Source organism: Dreissena polymorpha, chromosome 8, assembly GCF_020536995.1.
Source record: "Dreissena polymorpha isolate Duluth1 chromosome 8, UMN_Dpol_1.0, whole genome shotgun sequence".
Lineage (NCBI taxonomy): Eukaryota > Metazoa > Mollusca > Bivalvia > Myida > Dreissenidae > Dreissena > Dreissena polymorpha.
Window position 1 is genome coordinate 87,187,996 of NC_068362.1, and position 16,108 is coordinate 87,204,103.

Sequence of the window (16,108 nt, forward strand, 5' to 3'; positions counted from 1 at the left end):
GGGAATAGATCTGGGATGTTAATGCTGATCATACCTCTAATTCGATCTGACCCTCATAGTGACAAGGGTACTACGTGCAGGTTAGCAATAAAAAGGTAACAATTCAACGTCAAACGTAACAAGGCACAGGCATGCAAGGAAAATACTTACACTACACTACAAGAAAACTTCACCTACGGTACAGTAGGGGAAACAACAACAACAAATACCGTCACCATTCTCTTATTTATTTTTTATTTTTATTTTTGTCATGTTGGGTATGTCATGTCAACGGAGCCAGAGTGCACGGACGAGAGATATCTCTCCAGGCGCGCCCTCTAGCCCAGCCGACACGCTCTACTCAATATGTTTAAGTCTTGTACATATGGGAAAAACAAGTTTAATACTCACATTTAATTACAACAATATTTACACCTATAGGGGGTGCACTGTGGGTAAATTTGCCCACGTGCGCACTTACTGCGTCTTCCGATCCTGCGTGGAAGTATGTTGTCTGTGTGCTTTTCCCCTACCTTCGTCGTCGTTGCTGATTACAGCTTAAGAGAAGGAAAACGAGGGTCTCGCGGAACCCTGGGTTTTGTTACCTAGAGCGCTATTTGGTTGTAAAAGAAGGATTAGAGCTTATCCATAGTGGTCGAAAAAGACCGAGTGGCATGTGTTAAGGGGAACGTACCCTCCCGTCGTAAAAAGGCTGAGTGACCTGCGTGTTGGGGAAAACGTACCCTTCCGGCGTTTTAGCATTGTGTGTTGTTGATGTTGTACTGAGATTCTTAATTCTGATTTGAATTTATTTCAGCTAATATGTATATAACTGGTTTCGATTTTGTGAGGGCTATACGGTAGTCTGATGATCACAATGTGATATCGTAATTCTCACAAAAATCTATTCCAGTCATTTGGTAGTGGTATTCAGTATATGAACCATACATTGCTATTTATAATGTTTAATTGTAAATTGAATCTACTCCAGCTTATATGTAGATGTCTGGTTTCAATTATGTGAGAGCTATACTGTAGCCTGATAATCACAGTGTGATATCGTAATTCTCACAAAAAAATCTATTCCAGACATTTGATATTGTTGATCTGGGTTATAATGAGACAATATACAGGTTATATTAGTCTATGACTGTTTTGTCTCTAATTTCCTACATATATATTTATCTTGATTACCTATTTACCGGGGTTGTAGTTAGTTGAGGTGTGTCCAGATAGTTTGAGTTTTATTTAGTAAGTCATTGGAGAACAAGTGGCACGGGCACGCGGTTTTTGATATTCCGTTAAGCTTAAGGCGCCGACGAGGAAACCGCGAACGTTCGTTATAGACAGCTCCCTCATCTTTGCCTTGTGTATAGTATTGTTTATTTACTTTTTATGTATTGACGTCACCAAGGTGTTATTGGACACTGCACTGTAATGTACTACCAATCCAAAGTCAATTTGGACCCCAAATACAAATATAGGTTCTCGGCGTGCACATTACATGCAGTGTTTCTATATCTATTTATTTATTGATGCAATTTTCCTCTTGTCATAAGTACATAAGATAGCCATTATTAATTGGAATCTTTAAAATTACATATATCATGAATTGTTTACGGTACAGTTTTAGAACCAAATTAATTAATATTAGTATACTATTTTTCCTCAGAATTAAGCCCGTGGCCCGCATAACTATTTTATACAGGTAACTTACACTTATAGGGCCGGGATAATATGGTGAGGTATAGTTCGAGCCGGGCCCAGACTAGTGGCCATATGGACAACACCGAAGTGACCATCGTCCGAGACCCGCCCGTCATTAGTACATTAAGTTGCCATTATTGATATGAGTTTTTATTTATTTATTTATTGATTGATTTTAATTTTCCTATGGGCCGGGATAATATGGTTAGGTTCAGTCCGGGCCGGGCCCATACGAGTGGCCATATGGTGCACACCGAAGTGACCATCGTCCGAGAACCGCCCGTCATTAGTACAAAAGATTGCTATTATTAATTTGAATAAATTAAGCAATATATAACTGACGATATGTGTTGTTATTTCTATCTACCGCTAATAGTCCAACGGAATATTATATTTTATCTAAGTAGCCCGTGTCGCGCAAAAATTTGAACACGTGCAGTCGCACAACAGGAGCGATTCCGCTTAGAGGATTCAACAGTGAGTCGCGATTAATGATAAGTGGGTTTTTGTAGGCCGCTATTACCCCTGCACTTAGTTCTAGTCTCTGTTCAGCGTGTTTAGGGCATATAAAGAAAAGATGTTCAAACGTGTTATGAATGTTGCACTGGGGGCAGAGGACAGTTTTGTAATAGTCGCCGTGCAATCTAGTCACCCTTAGGCGCATGCGCGAGTAAGCCCTGTCCTCCCTTTTAATGGGACTATAGATGTTAATCTTATGGCTAGGGTTGGTTAATAGCGGTAAATTATGATTGGCGCAGTACATTGACCATTTGTGATCCTGTTCATTATACGCTTTTTGGTTAATGATTGCAATTAGTTCGCGCGCTAGGCTTTAAATTAGAGGGTAGACCTTCATGGGAACCTATTCTGGCAAGTTGGTCAGCGTGTTCGTTACCTGGAATGCCTACGTGGCTCGGGAACCATACGAATTGTAGAGTGATATTGTTGTTTGCTAGTTTTGTGATTCCCTTTAATGTTGTACATATTAGGTCGGGACGCGTTTTCGATGATCCTGCATTAAGTGCTTGTAAGGCGCTGAGAGAATCGGTTAATATCGCGTAGTTTGAGCGTTCGTGAGTTTCAAGTTCGTTAAGCCACTTTATGGCGCTGTTGATTATAGCTAGTTCGCAAGCAAATATAGACAGTTCTTTATTGTATTTTACCTTGCAATGATGTATAATGACATTTTTGGGTTGATACACTACAAAAGCCGCGCCTGCTATTTCAAGTTCCTCATTTTTGCTACCGTCAGTGAAAATCTGTGTGTAATCCCCATATTTATCTGTTACATAGTTTTGAGCTATAGAGCCACTGTTTGGGTCGTTGTCGGATTTTTTAATTAATGTTGTTAGATGTAAGTCAATATTTGGTTTTGATAGATTTCTTAAGCTAAAGTATGTAGGTTCCTGCGTTTTAATGTCAATAGTCTCATAATATTTGCCTAGCTCGATCACGTTCTGCGCGTACGGGAGACCACTCTTCTTTTTCCTTTTTTGGTAGGCCAGGTCTTCAGTAACACTAAGATTAATTGGGAGGTGTGGTCCCATAGATAGCGTGCGCGCGCGGTATTTTAGTTGGTTAATTTGCCTTTGTTGACCCAGTTCTATCATTCCACATTCAACGTGCAGCAGAACGGTGCTTGTAGATTTACGTGTACCAGTTATAATTTTAAGTGCCGTATTTTGGATTACTTGTAATTTATTTAGTAATGTTTCACTGGCTGAATTGTACGCAATGCTTCCGTAGTTTATTTTTGCCCAGATAGTGGCTTTGTAGATACGCATAAGGGCTTTTTTATCAGTTGTTTCTTTGGATGCATTTTAGAAAGTTGAGGTCCTTTTGGCAGCGAACACCTAGTTTAAGCATGTGGTCTTTCCATGTTAAATATTTGTCAAATGTCATACCCAAAAAAGTAATGTTGTCAAGAAGCGGAAGAGAGCACCACATAGAGTAAGTTGTGGGGAGTCGGGGTTTTTCTTAGATCGAGTTGCTTTACGTGCATTGGCCGCTACTTTTTGTGCACTGACAGGGAATAAGATTGCTTGGGTTTTTGTGGGATTTATTTGGAAGCCATACGATGCGCTCCATTTTCCTATTGCAGTTAGGGCTTTTTGGATTTTAGTAATTGCTAGATTCGTCGATTTTGATGTGGTCCATATTGCACTATCGTCTTCAAAAAGTGATAAATTGATTAGATCAGTGTTATTTTGTGAATTTTGTGCATTAATTTCTCTGTCTATGGTGTTCATAGTCACGGAAAATAATATCGGAGATAGGACACTACCTTGGGGACAGCCGTTTATAGTCTCAACTGATTCTGATGTCGCGTCATGCAGTCTCACTTTTATTTTACGCTTTGTAAGAAAAGCTGCAAGCCAGTTGAGCATTTTACCCTCTATTCCTAACGTATTAAGTGTTTTAATGGCGTTTTCGTTCCATAGTTTATCGAATGCGGCTGTGAGGTCTAAAAATACGGCTGCTACGGTTTGACCGAGATTTTGGGCTCTTTTAATATCAGCTTCAAGGCGTACTAAATGATCTTCGCAAGAGTGGTTAGATCCACAGCCCGATTGGACTGAGATTTTGTTATGTTTTTCTAGATACGCGCAGAGTCTCGGTTTTATCATTTTCTGCATTAGTTTGGTGAACGTAGAGGTTAAAGAGATCGGCCGATATGAAGCTGGAGAGTCTTTAGGCTTATTATTTTGCTTACAGGGATTGAGTTATCAAGCGCAGTTTTAAGTTGTGTTATATAGGATTTAAAGTAAGAGTTGGTGTCAGTATTATCTACATTAGGAAGGAACTCATTATTACACTGAGTTTTAAAGTTGTTCCATTGTTCAGGTGTGGCTTTGTGTAATTTCCATTTGTGTTGTGTGGACGGAAGGGTATTCTCTATTCTTGTCTTAATGTTTATTATGATTGGAAGATGGTCACTTCCAAACGAGTCGTCAATGACATTGAAATCGCTTATAGCTTGAAGATGGGCTGAGGTAAGAGCTAGATCGATCGCGCTGTCAGGTTTATCTTCGCGATCAGACAATCTCATTATTTGACCGTCGTTAAGGAAGTTTATGCTGTTATTGTTAATTAATTTTAAGAGATTTTCAGAGTTATCGTCGCGTCGTGGATCACCCTCAGGGTTCCAGCAGGGGTGTTTTAGATTGAAATCGCCAACAATAATATTATTCTTTCTATGGTCAACTGAATGGAACATTTTTGCATAGTTTTCACAAGTATTATCTTTAGTTTGAGCATATACGCATTGAATGCGGAATGATTGGTGCTTAGTCAAGTACAGTGTGAGGGCACACGATTCAATGGGGCAATCCTGATCAATGTTTATTTTAGTATAGGAAATGCCCGATTTTACATATATTGCTACCTCAGTGCCTATAAGTTTTTCTCTTTGTTCACCTCTCACAGGTTCTTGATATCCTTTTAAATGAACTTGTCTGTGATTACTTTTGTAGTTCGTTTCCTGGAGACATACTTCATGCACTTCGTTGTTATTAACATAATTTTGAAGCTCGTACATTTTTGCATTTGACTTATGAGTAACCCCTCGGGCGTTCCACGACATAATTGTAAGCCTGTTTATATTATGAGTATGAACTGTCGCAGACATTGGGGGTTTGGTGTGTTAAATTGACCTCACGTACGGGCTTAAGGCTACTGAATTAACTTAATATATTCCGTACGCGTGGCGAAAGAAGACCGGAAACGGCGGTGCAATCGCGTGTCCTTTGTGGAGGCTATGGCGCATGATTGGGGTCGAGCTGTTACGGGCCATGCATAGCCGGTTTCTATGTATATTGAAGGGAGAATACGCGGGGTGGTCGGATATCCTGTGTCGTTGCTGATGATGGCGTGGTTGCCTAGGTTGTTGTTGTTGCCTTGTTTGTTGCGGTGATGGTATAGGGTTGAGCATTTTTTCAGGGTGATCTGAAGTTTGTGAGCTGGAGGGTAGCTTATGCTGTTGTTGTTGCTGTTGGCGGAATGTATGTTCAAAATTTTTTGTTGCTACATTATTTGTGGTTGATGTTGATGCCGGTTGTTCGGGCGGAGTAGGAGTGGTATGCTCAATATTATATTGCGCCTCATTTTCGGGGAATTTGTTTTTAAGTATGGACAAAATTTCTGTTTCAGATTTACCAACTAACTGTTTAGCTATTTGGGCAAGATTGGGTCGCTTATTTATAGCTTGAAGGTTATTGATGTATTGATTGGTAACCTTTAAGTTTTTGCTGTTGATAGTAGATTGGTATTTGGGATAGATCGGACACCCCTTATACGCCGCGCTTTGCCCGCCGCCACAGTTTGCGCATTTCCTAGCGTAGAAACTTAGATCAGCAAGTGTAATATCTGACTACGTAACAGTTATTATCTCTCGAATCTCTCGAATCCATCATTATTCTACATACTGGTGACTTGTTTTTATAAATAAAAAATAATTCACATGAATACATTTTCAGATATGAGCTAACAGCAAAGAACAGCTGCTCTTTTAAGGCAGGCAGCAGAATTGTTGAATGTCAACACAAGTGACAGGAGTACACAATACCAGCACCTGCATCAATAACCTCTGTCAGAAGCACTAGTGCTGCAAAGACAATTTTTGCTCCCGACAGTAAAAGAAGGAGGCATGGACATGCAAATACAGGAACTGTGGCAGTGCCAGCACTAGACTATTATACCCAGGAGTAATAAGGTAGGCATCACTAAAGAGGCCCTGGCCTGTGCTAGATATTTTGGAACTACAGTTTATACCACACTAATTCTTTTTTAATGTGATTATTGTTTCATAATACTCATGCATATACATCTTATTTTACTGTGTAAACGTAAGAAGCCATTTCTTATTGAATACTTCCAATTATTGTTTACAAGACCTTCCTGTACTTTCAATTTGTTCTGGAAACCCCTTACATAATTAATGATGAGGAAAAAATGCTTTTAGCATATAACTCTCAAAAGGTTTATGGTTTGAGTTCCATAGTTTTGGATATTTCAAACAATTTCGAATTAAAAAAATTAATTCCCAAGTGTACCCGTCCATTGCTGCAATATAGAAAATCAGATTCCAAAACACGACACTTATAAGTACCGTATACAACATGTGTATCGAGTTGAGTCAGATTCAAACTGCAAAGGTTATACCGGTAACTCTGATGGTATCAGTTATAGAATTAAAACGTGTTTTGCCCTTAAATCCAAGGCCAATAACTATAATAAGTTATCAGTTATAGTATTGCATATACCAGGTACTTCATGTTTCTTAATAAGGCCTACGCTCTTGCCTAAGTCAAGCTAAATATTAAATGATTTCAACCTTAACAAGACAAATGTTTTGCATTCACTTCCCTACAGTAAATGCAGGTCCCTGGTTACAACTAATGACCACCTGTTGAAGGAGCTAGATGAGACCCGGGAGAGACACCAGCACAGAGGTGAATCAGATTAACTGGAGCTACAAGCAGCTCAAGAAAAACCTTCAGAGACCAGTCTAAATGTTCTGATAATGATAATAGAATATGCTTTGTGTTTTAGTGCTAAGAATTTGGCTGCTCTGTATTCAATATCTGAAGTGGTATTTTATTAAGATTTAGAAAAAAATAAAGATTTATGCATGTGGGTGAAGTGTCGTCCCAGATTAGCTTATGTTGTCCACACATTATTATCTGGGACAACACTTTCGGCCTAGACTGGATTTTTTTAAATACTTTCTTTAAACGAAAAATCTCATAAAACCAGAAAGTGTCTTCCCTGATTAGCCTGTGCGGACCGTACAAGTTAATCTGTGACGGCACTTTAGGAACATGCATTAAACCCCATTTTCCCAGAGTATAGGTCAATTGTATTTATTTCCTTTTAATATTCACATCCCCTTTCTTTTAGGATCATACAGATTCTAAATGCCTATTTATTCAGTCATAACCAAAAAGTGTTATAAGATCTTTGTTAAGACAGGACCCTGAATTCTAGCATTTAATGAGGTCATGTGCGTTTCCGCACTTATTCTATGTCTTTTATAAGTAAAAGGTGAACACTAGCAACAATATAATTTGCTACCAAAAATGTTTTCCATATATTACTTCTTTTACATAAAAGAAGTACACATGTGTAAAAGAGTTTGGCAAACAAACTGACAAGTAACAATCAGTTGATTTATTGTGAATCCAGGCATTTACATATAACCAGACAGTACTGCAATCTCACATGGATATGTAGATTTTTAACTTATATTGCACCAGTTTATAGATTGTTTTGAAAACAAATGTATGAAAATGGCAAAGTTACATATGTCTAGTCATAAGCAGTATGTGTGGGATACATTAGCAACAGGACTGGAGGGATCATTTTGTTTTCAGATGATGTTTATGTAATGTGTGTTTCATCCTAATATTTATTTAACCAGTATGCCATGTAATACATATATTTTCTAATAAAATTGTAAAAAAGGTTATTCAGTATTTAGATTATTTTGACACGTTATTTCATGATGGATGACTTCATCCACAGTCATTACAAGACACACAACAACAACATAATTGAGCCTCGGTCTGGGAAAATGGGTCTTAATGCATGTTTGTCAAGTGTTAATCAGGGCAAATCAGTGATGAAATTTTCGCTAAATGGAATTTTTCGATAATAAAAGTCTCTGCCGGAAAGTGCTGTCCCTGATAAGCCTGTGCTGACGGTACAGGCTAATCTGAGAAAACATTTTGAGCGCATGCATTGGGTCCAATTTTCCCAGCGCCAGACTCAAATGTTAACGCAATGCCCGTTAAATTAAGAAATATATCCAATGACTAAATAGTGGTTTGCTTTTCATTCAAAGTCTTATAATTGTTCAAATAAAAAAGATTTATTCATTATTTACAACAAGATGCAATTATCTTTCAAAAACAACAACAACAACAACACAATTGGCATTTGATGTAAAAGCTATTCACACTAGATGATAAATTAAACTGGTATTTATGATAAACAATACCATACTAAAGAAGCACAGACAGTTCTCATTATTCCATTCATAGCAATTCATATTGAATTCAACAACAACTAGAAATGGCGCGGCAGAGGCCGACGCGTATCCCCACGCCGCATGTTTGACCCAGGGGGCACCCCAGCGTTGGTAATGGGGGGCCATGCATAGTTGAGATTGACCGTATTGTCATGAGAGATATTCAGTATCAACTGGAAGTGAATCGGTGTAGAAATTAAGAAGTTAATGTCTTCGTTTGAACATGACATATCTTTTTTATTGCATAAATCGATTCCTCTTAGAATGGCCTTTAAGAAAAGGTATGGTTATGGGGGTCTCTAAGTGCAAAATGCTGCATTTATTTTCGCTTAAAGTTGTTGCTGTTACATTGAATTATAAAGGGAAACTATTTAGTATATGATGACCTCCAAGCAAAACAATAGGCATTATGTAGACGGGTAAGTGTTTAACCCTATCACCGCTTTTTACGGAGGATTCCAGAGAGTCGATGTATCACGGTTGATACGGGAGATTTTGATTTTTATGTTTAGAGTGATCTCCCGGCAATAGTAATTTACGTTGCAATCTGCGCTGGAATTAGGTTTTTTAGTACTCGTTCCCATTTTAATATCTTTTTTGACATATATATCTTTTTAAGTCGATTGCTAGTGCGTCTCTGATTTAGAATTAGTCTTCGGTTTTGCATACACCGCCATTATAAATAGTTCACAATGCGAAAATGGGAACCAGTAATAAAAATCCTAATTCCAGCGCAAATTGCAATCTCCACGCAGAGTTGTCGTTCCTTGCTCTAACATACAACTCTGCGAAAGGCTCAGCACGCCATTTTGTCTATAAAATAGCTAAAAACCGAATGATATGATATTTAAGATCGCATGCATTAAATTAAGAAATATGACTTTTAAATGTACGATAAATTGTGCAAATACTTGCGAGTTTTAATGCAACCCTTTGGAACTATTTTATTGCCCATTTACGCAGATGGAATCATTCCACGCACTTAACATATGTAAATAATTGAACATAATGTTTATTGAGTGACGTTAGGAATTGCTTCGACGTGTGTATGTATGTTGGTTTCTTAACAACAAAAAACCATATCAATTTTATAAAAATGAATTAAGACTGATATAAGATATCATGGTATGAGATGGTTTTCTTTAATGCAGTGAATGCAATGTTACCGTCGTGCAAGAGATTGTTTAGTATACTGTAACCTCAATGATGAACGCTTGGTATGATCATGACATGAATGAGACGCTTTCATAACAATAGTCCGTTCTGAGCCCAACACAGAGGTGAATGTAATGTAACCGTCGTGCAAGAGATTGCGCAAATTGCAGCGTAAATTACTATTGCCGGGAGATCACTCTAAACATCAAAATCTAAATCTCCGGTATCAACCGTGATACATCGACTCTCTGGAATCCTCCGTAAAAAGCGGTGATAGGGTTAAACACCTACCCGTCTACATAATGCCTATTGTTTTGCTTGTAGGTCATAATATACTAAATAGTTTCCTTTTATAAATCAATCTAAAAGCAACAACTTTAAGCGAAAATAAATGCAACATTTTGCACATAGAGACCCCCATAACCATACCTTTTCTTAAAGGCCATTCTAGGAGGAATCGATTTATGCAATAAAAAAGATATGTCATGTTCAAACGAAGACATTAACTTCTTAATTTCTACACTGATTCACTTCCAATTGATACTGAATATCTCTCATGACAATACGGTCAATCTCAACTAGGCATGGCCCCCCATTACCAACGCTGGGGTGCCCCCTGGGTCAAACATGCGGCGTGGGGATACGCGTCGGCCTCTGCCGCGCCATTTCTAGTTGTTGTTGAATTCATAGGAATTGCTATGAATGGAATAGTGAGAACTGTCTGTGCTTCTTTAGTATGGTATTGGTTTATCATAAATACCAGTTTAATTTATCCATTAGTGTGAATAGCTTTTACATGAAATGCCAATTGTGTTGTTGTTGTTGTTGTTTTTGAAAGATAAATGCATCTTGTTGTAAATAATGAATACATCTTTTTTATTTGAACAATTATGAGATTTCCAACAAATAGCAAACCACTATTTTGGTCATTGGATATGTTTCTTAATTTAACGGGCATTGCTTTAACATTTGAGTCTGGCTCTGGGAAAATTGGACCCAATGCATGCGCTCAAAATGTTTTTCTCAGATTAGCCTGTACCGTCAGCACAGGCTTATCAGGGACAACACTTTCCGACAGAGACTTTTTATCGAAAAATTCCATTTAGCGAAAATTTCATCACTGATTTGCCCTGATTAACACTTGACACACATGCATTAAGACCATTTTCCCAGACCGAGGCTCAATTATGTTGTTGTTGTGTGTCTTGTAATGACTTTCGACGAAGCCATCCATCATGAAATAGCGTGTCAAAATAATATAAATACTGAATAACCTTTTTTTACAATTTTATTAGAAAATATATGTATTACATGGCATATTGGTTAAATAAATATTAGGATGAAACACACATTACATAAACAATCATCTGAAAACAAAATGATCCCTCCGGTCCTGTTGCTAATGTATCCCACACATACTGCTTATGACTAGACATATGTAACTTAACCATGATCATACATTTGTTTTCAAAACAATCTATAAACTGGTGCAATATAAGTTAAAAACCTACATATACATGTGAGATTGCAGTACTGTCTGGTCATATGTAAATGCCTGGATGCACACTAAATAAACTGATTGTTACCTGTCAGTTTGTTTGCCCAAACTTTGTTTACTCATGTTAACTTCTTTCATGTAAAAGAAGTAATATATGGAAAACATTTTTGGTAGCAAATTATATTGTTGCTAGTGTTCACCTTTTACTTATAAAAGACATAGAATAAGTGCGGAAAAGCACATAACCTCATTAAATGCTAGAATTCAGGGTCCTGTCTTAACCAAGATCATATGACACTTCTTGGTTATGACTGAATATTTAGCTTAAAATAAATAGGCATTTAGAATCTGTATGATCCTAAAAGAAAGGGGATGTGAATATTGAAAGGAAATAAAAATACAATTGACCCTTGCTCTGGGAAAACGGGGTTAATGCATGCTCCTAAAGTGTCGTCGCAGATTAACTCGTACGGTCCGCACAACCTAATCAGGGAAGACACTGTCTGGTTATATGAGATTTTTCGTTTAAAGAAAGTATTTTTTAAAGTCCAGTCGAGGCCGAAAGTGTTGTCCCAGATAATCATGTGTGGACAACATAAGCTAATCTGGGACGACACTTCACCCACATGCATAAATCCTTATTTTTTTTCTAAATCTTAATAAAATACCACTTCAGATATTGGATACAGAGCAGCCAATTCTTAGCACTAAAACACAAAGCACACTCTAGTATCATTATCAGAGCAATTTAGACTGGTCTCTGAAGGGTTTTTCTTGAGCTGCTTGTAGCTCCAGTTAATCTGATTCACATCTGTGATTGTGTCTCTCCCGGGTCTCATCTAGCTCCTTCAACAGGTGGTCATTAGTTGTAACCAGGGACCTGCATTTTACTGTAGGGAAGTGAATGCAAAACATTTGTCTTTTTAAGGTTGACATCATTTAATATTTAGCTTGACTTATGCAAGAGCTTAGGCCTTATTAAGAAACATGAAGTATATGCAATTAAATTAAGATAACTTATTATAGAAATTGGCCTTGGATTATTGGCAAAAAAACATTTGCCATTCTACATAAGTAACTCGTAGCAATAGTAAAAATAACGACAACTACCAGTCTGCAACTACAATTACTACTGCTCATATGCTTCTCTCAGGATTTACGAAACTTGTTTACCTTAACCCATTTGTGCCTAGTGGACTCTCCCATCCTTCTAAAATGGATCAAAATATTTCCAAAATTAGGGATGTCTAGTACATTGTTTTCTATATTTAGAGTATTTTTAAAGAAATTCATTAGAGCAAACAGCGCAGACCCAGATGAGGCGCCGTATTATGCGGCGTCTCATCAGGGTCTACGCTGTTTGCCAAGGCCTTTTTTCTAGACGCTAGGCATAAATGGGTTAAATAAACTTTATAACTAAAACTATACTATTTTTTATTTTGATTAATTTGTGTCCTCATTCTAAATAACAACAGACCATGTTTGATTTTCTTCAAAATAGTATTAACCCTGGTGATTTTAGCTGTTAAGCCAGTATGTTTACACCGAAGCGTGTTAACTTCTATCTCACTTCGTTTCTGCTATCGCTGATCATTACGCGGACTAGACCAGCCATTAAAAAACATTGACCAGGAATCACAGATTGCTGAAATAAAACGAACACTACTGACTGTACTGAACGATACTGGTGTTCTACTTTTATTAACCCATTTATGCCTAGTGGACTCTCCCATACTTCTAAATTGGACCAATTTATTTCCAAAATTAGGGATGTCTAGTATATTTATTTCTACATTTAGAATATATCTTACAGAAATTGCCAATGCCTTTTTTCTAGACGCTAGGCATACATGGATTAAGATTTGTATACGCCAGTTTAGGTCAATAGACGGGTCGTCTCGACCTACACTGTTCATTTCACGCATACATCATGCATCGATTGCATCGGTTGACTGCGTTTAATGTAAAATTCTTCATGCGTTGTTTGAATTTTAATAATTTACAGTTCAATTCGCATCGTAAAACTCGCGTGATAATATTTGAAAACTGAAACGTTGTGGTGGTGGTAAACATCTAAAACGATGTTGGCCGTCTTTGTCAACTTATTTATGTAATTTATGAAATGGAATTGTATGAGGTAAGCTTATATATTCGTTTTGTAACGTATACAGAATGTTCTGATTTTTATAATATACAGTTACTATTGAATATCAATATAGATTTTTATAACATGACCTTCGCTCCAGGAGTGAAATAACGTAATTCTTAATTTTGTTTATTACACGGTTGTTACTACACTAGTTATACAACTGTGAAATAACGTCATTTTTGACGATGCTGGAACAGCAGCGTCTAAGGTTTGATAACCAGTAAAAAAAATCTTTACAATGGCGACCTATGTAAAAGACCGAGCCAGTCCGATTGAGATAACTCGATTTTTCAGTTACTTCGCTTGGCATTCGCCACTGCGTAGGAGATTGCTCGTTGATTTTCATTGATAACATTCTCCTAGCAGAGTTGTCGTTCGTGTTGATAAAGGTAAATATTAATAGAACAGCATATCCTGGGGAAACAGATTTAATAAGTTTATCAGAACGTTAATTTCAAATTAGTAATTTTACATCCATTTTATTTTTATTGACCAATGAAACAACTATATATTTTCTCTATTTTGTTTGATATTTGTTCTCGATTTAGTAAATAAATTGCGAATAAAAACATGTAAAATTAACTTTTTACGTGATCACAAAACTAAAGAATGCGAACAATTTCGAACCTGCAAATTGTAAACGCTGCACTGCTATGATATATATAGATAAAACAACATTTCTTTGCGTAATTGTCCGTCCCGCTAGCGCAGTGGAAAGGCCGTTCGCATTTTCACCTTTACGACACCGGTTCGATACCGCTCCCGGCGCAATGTTATATTTTGTCTGTTTTGTGGTCACCATTCCGGACAGGTGTTTTTTTTTTCCGGATAATCTCATCCCCCCGCAGCATTTGACCATATAAAAAATTAAAAAGTATTTCAGTACAAAACAAATAGCTGGAAATTGCAGCTATCATTCAAAATTCGTCCCAACTGTCGTCAATCTAATCTTATTAGGTAGGACTGCTGGACACACTCCGGGTCCCAACATTATGCAGCCTCAGCGCGGAGATAACTCATTACTTTGAAAAACACAAATACACACACTGGGTGCAGCCTAGGCGCGTATAGACTCAAACAAGGCAACAAACTCAAGTGCGGGCACAATCATTTAAAACTTACATATTGAATACGATATTCTAACAGAAATTACACAACCACCTAAGTGTACATACCATGTTTGATATTTCGTTCGATCGTTAGATTTCAGCATATACATGTATGAGGTCATTTAGCTATTAGTTAACTTATCCATATGTTCGTGGGCGAACTCGGATAGTCAAGTGCTCATACGATTGAGCTCACATGGTCCGGCTATGTGCTCATACCTACTTTCGAGAATCATTATGAAGGTATTGCCATACTTAATGAACAAGAATGTGACCCGCCTCCAAGTTTCGCTCAATGGGTCACGTTACCCACGGGTACTACTTCCCCGTACCCCTAAACTTTTTTTCGTACCAAAAATGTTTCGTACGCAAATTATTTTCGTACCAATTTTTTTTCGTACCCAAAATTTTCGATCCCAAATTTTTTATCGTACCCAAATGTTCGTATCAACAAACACAATTGTGGTGATATAGATAAACTTAAATTGATGTTTTATATCCATTCTCTTCAAAAGCATCGTCACACCAGTACTGCCAGTACTTTGATTTACGAAATGATAGAGGATATTTGTTGGTTTTGATGGAATATCGATTTTATTTCACGAGTGATCATATAAAATAATATTTTCACGACTGGCGCAGCCACTAGTGAAAATATGTATTTTTTATGATCACGAGTGAATTAAAATCGATATTATATCTAATCCAACAAATTTTCTTTTTATTTGATGCTTTTTTCACCGTTAATTTACATTCTAAAAGAGTTTAACTGGATAATTTCGCTGGATTAATGACGTCATTTCGTCGAAAACATGACGTCATTTCACAGTAAAAACAGTGTAAAATTTCGATATTTTTCACTGTTATTTTACACTGTTTAAAACAGTGAAATACCATTTTATTTCACTGATTTTTCTCTATAAACCACCGGAAAGCATAAAATAAATAGAATCTTAGATTCGTGGTCATTTTGTATTGAATTTATTAAACTCGTCATCTAAATAAAGATAAAAACTCGGCAAGTACAAAACTACCACTCATGCAAGATCCTTTATGAATTTTGACGTTTGCTAGTGACGAGGAAAATGACATTGAAGTACCAGGGCGCAGAATCAACGGGGTTTTCAGGGGTATACACACGGACTGGACAGAATGTAATCACACCGACCGTTATGAACTTTATTTTTGCAAATATCTCAAGTTATTGAAATACATATGCAAAAATGTATAGTGCATAAAAGACAGTTTTTTTTAAGTTTGTGCAGATATCTTAAGGTATAAGAATAAATCCTTGAAAACGTCTGAAATCGGTAACAAAATTTCACCATGCGTAAAACATAACCGTGTTCAATGAATGCAGTTAAAATGAAATTGTTGAACAAGAACACATGCTTATTAAATAAAGAAATTCTGATGCATTTCACATCGCCATAAGCAGCAAAAAAAACTGTCTTTTATTGTTATAAAATGCACTTGTTAAAATT

The 16,108-nt window shown here is 37.0% G+C and overlaps 1 long non-coding RNA gene across 1 annotated transcript in view; it reads left to right on the forward strand.

Annotated features, from left to right (window-relative positions):
• LOC127841241 (uncharacterized) overlaps positions 1-7,677 on the forward strand; it is a 41,381-nt gene extending 33,704 nt beyond the window's left edge. Inside the window, exons 2-3 of the long non-coding RNA XR_008030809.1 lie at positions 6,162-6,397; positions 7,057-7,677. This is a non-coding gene — a long non-coding RNA (uncharacterized LOC127841241). The remainder of the gene's footprint in view (positions 1-6,161; positions 6,398-7,056) is intronic.
• Positions 7,678-16,108: the final 8,431 nt, after the last annotated feature.